Here is a 4,586-nt window from a genome sequence, read left to right as displayed (position 1 = left end):
ATGGGTGTGTTTAGGTGTGCTTTTTCCATATGGATATTATAATTACACTTCAATAAAAAGAAAAAACAATCTAAGTACCTCTGGGAAGGACTCTTAAGACTTGAACCACTTTGCCAGTTTAGAGGCAGCCAAGCACAGATGAATGAACACTGAAACGATCTTCCAAACTTAACAGCCTCTCTCCAAACCCACACATCTAGGGATATTCAGAAGAACCAGAACTTGACACAGGCTTACGGAACCATACCTTGATATTGAGCTGCCTAGCTTGATTCCATATCTGTAATGAAACCATTTTCACCCTAAAAAAAGAAAAGATAGAGAAATGATAGATAGATAGATAGATAGATAGATGATAGATAGATAGATAGATAGATAGATAGATAGATGGATAGATGGATAGATGGATAGATGGATAGATGGATAGATGGATAGATGGATAGATGGATAGATAGATAGAACAGGGAGAAATAAAGAAAGGATAACATGGTCTAAGAATTCTCCCGAGCACATAATTTAGAATCAGGACATTGTGTTTCTCGAAGCATATCTTTCAGACAAGATGTGTGCTGAATGAGTTGGTATTTGGAAAGGATTCCTCAAAAAGGATTTACATATCAGAGTTTAAAACAATATTAGCCCTGAACCAATTATTTTCAAGATACACTAATATTCTCTCTTCATCCCTCTCTGTGACAGTATTGAGTGACTGTGGGAAAATAACCTGAATTTTTTTCTTATATTTTCTTGTTTTTCACATAATCGGTCCTATATGATGATTGGAAAAGATTGCAATGATGATTGACAACAGCAATTTTCCCACAACAACATCTGCTGTGGCTTGATCATCTAAGTGTTTTTAACTTTTTTTTTTTCTTTTTGCTAGAAAATCTTATGCATGGAGTGTAAACAAATGAAATGGAAGACAATATGCTGATCTTGTTGAAAGGGTTTGGAAAGCCTCAAAACCTCCTGCTAGCCTTCTTTGCCCCCTTAACACGGAGAACCTTGGCCATATAACAATTCTGTATCTTTAGGTGATTTGGGGAGGGGGGATATTTAATTGCCTGAATTACCAAGTTCTTTAAACACATTTACACCAGTGTTTTCAAACGTTTCTTTTAAAGAAGAAAATCCTTCAGAACCCTCAGAAAAAACTGTTCAGACAATCCCAGTTACAGAAACACCATTTAAAAGTACTAACCTCTTGATCTATTAAAATATTTTCAATTTTGAATTAGCTTTATAAATAAGAAGTGTCACTTATATCATTGTTAAAAAATATTCGTTAGGGCTATATTGAAATTTAAGATTTCTTTTTGAATTGATTTCTGGCCTCTGTGATTCTCGAATCTCTAGTTTATGTATACAAAACTAGTTTCAAGAAAAAGAAAATGCCCATGGAAGCAGTAGTGAGGAAATCAAATGAAGTATTTGCATTGAGCAAATCTGCTGCACAAGATCTCTTTAATGTGTTAAAAAGCAAAGATGTCACTTTGAGGACTAAGCACCTGACCCAAGCCATAGTATTTTCAATCGCCTCATGCATGCAAAAGCTGGACAATGAACAAGGAAGGCTGAAGAAAAATTGATGCATTTGAATTATGGTGTTGGCAAAGAATATACCATGGACTGCCAGAAGAATGAACGAATCTGCCTTGGGAAAAGTACAGCCAGAATGCTTCTTAGAAGCGAAGATGGCGAGACTTTGTCTCACATACTTTGGACATGTTATCAGGAGGGCTTGGTAGAGGGTCAGCAAAAAAGAGAAGAACCATTAATGAGATGGATCGACACAGTGGCTGCAACAACGGGCTCAAAAACAGCAACAATTGTGAGGATGGAGCAGGACCCAGTAGTGTTTCCTTCTGTTGTACGTAGGGTCGCTATGAGTCAGAACTGACTCAATGGCATCTAACAACGAATAATCCCTGAAACCTATGAATACTATTGCTATGGATTACATTGCACACCCCCAAAAATTTCATGTTGAAATCCTAATCCCTGATACCTGTGAATGTGACCTTATTTGGAAATAGGACCTTTGAAGACGTTATCAGTCAAGTAAACATGAGGTCATACCAGAGTGGGACAGGTCCTATCTGATATGAGTTGTATCCTACAAAAGAAGAGACACAGAGTAACAGACAGAGGAAAGGCAGCCATATGACAGAGGAGTTATGCTGCAGCTACAAGCCAAAGAAAGCTGGAGCTACCAGATGCCAGGAGAGAGAAAAAAAAAGATCTTAACTAGACCTTTTGGAGAACACAGGGCCCCATATCAGTGAATCAGGACTTCTAGCCTCCAGAACCGTGAGAGAATAAATTTTTGTTCTTAAAAGCCATCCAATTCATAGTGTTTTGTTACAGAACTAGCTCTGGGAAACTAATGCTATTACCTTGCATGGCAAAAAAGGGCTTTGCAGATGTAGTTATATTAAAAAAAAAAAAAAAAAAAAAACCATTGCCTCCTGGTCAATTTCAACACATAGTGGCCCTGTAATACAGAGTAGAACTGCCCCATGGGGTTTCTAAGGAGCGCCTGATGGATTAGAACTGCTGACTTTTTAGTAAGCAGCTGTAGCCCTTAACCACTTCACCACCAGAGTTTCCAAGTTAAATCGAGGACCTTGAAAAGAGGAGATTGTCTTGGATTAGCTGACTCGACAGCACTGGGTTTTTTTTAGCTGGGCAGGCAATCACGTGTCCTTATCAAAGGGAGGCAGAGGGAGATTTGATAAAGAGGAGAAGGCCAAGGAATACCAGAAGCCATCAGAAGCTGGAAGAGACAAGGACTGGATTCTCCACTACAGACTCCAGAGAGCAGACCTGCTGAGACCTTGATTTCAGCCCAGTGATACTGACTTCGAACTTCTGGCCTCCAGAATTGTGACAGAATACATTTCTGTTGTTTCATGCCAGCATGTTCATTGTAATTTGTTGCAGTAGCCATAGGAGATTAATACAGGACTCTTCCAGGTTTAAAACTGTATGGATGGCAGAAACAACATGAAATCAATAGGCCATTTGGAATAACTTTGGCCTTTACTCACTAACATTCTAAAGTATGACTGGGTGTCAAGAGCTCTGTACTTCTTGATGTCTGTGACTCTGATTCATTAGGAATTTGCTCTGATTTTTACTTCATATGAATGCTTTTTACCTGAGTAAAATCAGTCATTTGTTACTAGCCTGACACTGACCTAATATCTAAGTTCCGATACTTAGAGCACAGTCCTCTTTGACCTTCCTAACCCTTGCCATTCCCTTCCCCTCACCTTGCCCTATGTCTGCTCAACACTTGCCATTTATTAACAGCCCAGTTGGATGCCTGGGTCTCCAATTCATTCAACAGATACGTTTCTTTAGAAACTCATTCTTTCTCAGTTTTTCTTCATAGCAAACCTCTCAAAAGTATTTTCTGTACTTGTCGCTTTCATTCTTCGCCTCCCTGTCACTTGTTAATCTACTCAGCTCTGACTGTTGCAGATGCCATTCTGGCAAAATTACTTCTCTCAAGACCACTAATATTGTCCATATTGCCAAATAAAAAGAACATTTTATTTACTTACTTCACTGTTAGCAACATTGGACATAGCAGATTCCCCTCCTCCATCATGAAACAATTTCTTTTGATTACCTCATCACCCTGTCCCCCTCACTTTCCTCCTATTTCATTGTCTTTATTATTTTCTTCTTCTGGCCCTCTTCCTTTTCTGACTTTTAATTTTTAGAGTTTCTGAGAGCTCATTTGATTCCTCTTCTTTTCTAGCATTATCCACTCAATCTAGATGATCCTATCCATTCCCATGGCTTTAAATGCCTCTGTATTATGATGGCTCCCCAACTTATATATCTGAACTTCAGATTTACAAACCCAACTGCCAGACTCATAGCTCCCACTGAATATCTACTGACATCTGAAATTTAAATTGCAAGAAATGAAACCTGCTTTTCCATTTATACACGGCCTTTCCTATATGTTCCTTCTCCAGTGTTCCCTATCTTAGTAAATGGTGCCACCGCTACCAAATTGATCCAACCAGAAATCTGAGTTATCGTAATATTTCCTTTTCCAATACCTACCATGGTTGATCTATCACCCAAATATTACGTTGTGTCTCTAAAATACATTTTGTGTTTAAATATTTCTCTTCATCTCTACTGCTACCATTGTCTCTAGCCTCAGGTGGTCTCCTACTTCCAATCTTGCCTGTTTTCAATTCATTCTTCACATGGAAGACAGATGGATCTTTGCATAAATTAATGTCCCTGCTGAAAATAGTCTAATTTCTTCTAAATATACTTATAATAAAATTCTTGCAAGCTCTAAACCCCAATCCCAACCTCATACCAAATAATTCTTCATCACACCTATGGCCAACATTTAGACCTTCTCCCGATTCCTGTAAAATTCCAAGTTTTTCCTGCCTCAAGGGCTTTAGATGGATATTTCCTTCTAGCATGAAACACTCCTCAACTCTTACCCCCAGATATTCCCATACATGACTTCTTATTCTGGTTTCAGCTAACATTTCACCTCTGGCTACCCACTGCAAGAAAAAAAGAAAGGTTTCACTGGTTAC

This window comes from Elephas maximus, chromosome 5, assembly GCF_024166365.1.
Source record: "Elephas maximus indicus isolate mEleMax1 chromosome 5, mEleMax1 primary haplotype, whole genome shotgun sequence".
Taxonomy (NCBI): domain Eukaryota; kingdom Metazoa; phylum Chordata; class Mammalia; order Proboscidea; family Elephantidae; genus Elephas; species Elephas maximus.
Note: the sequence above shows the minus strand (reverse complement) of the source record.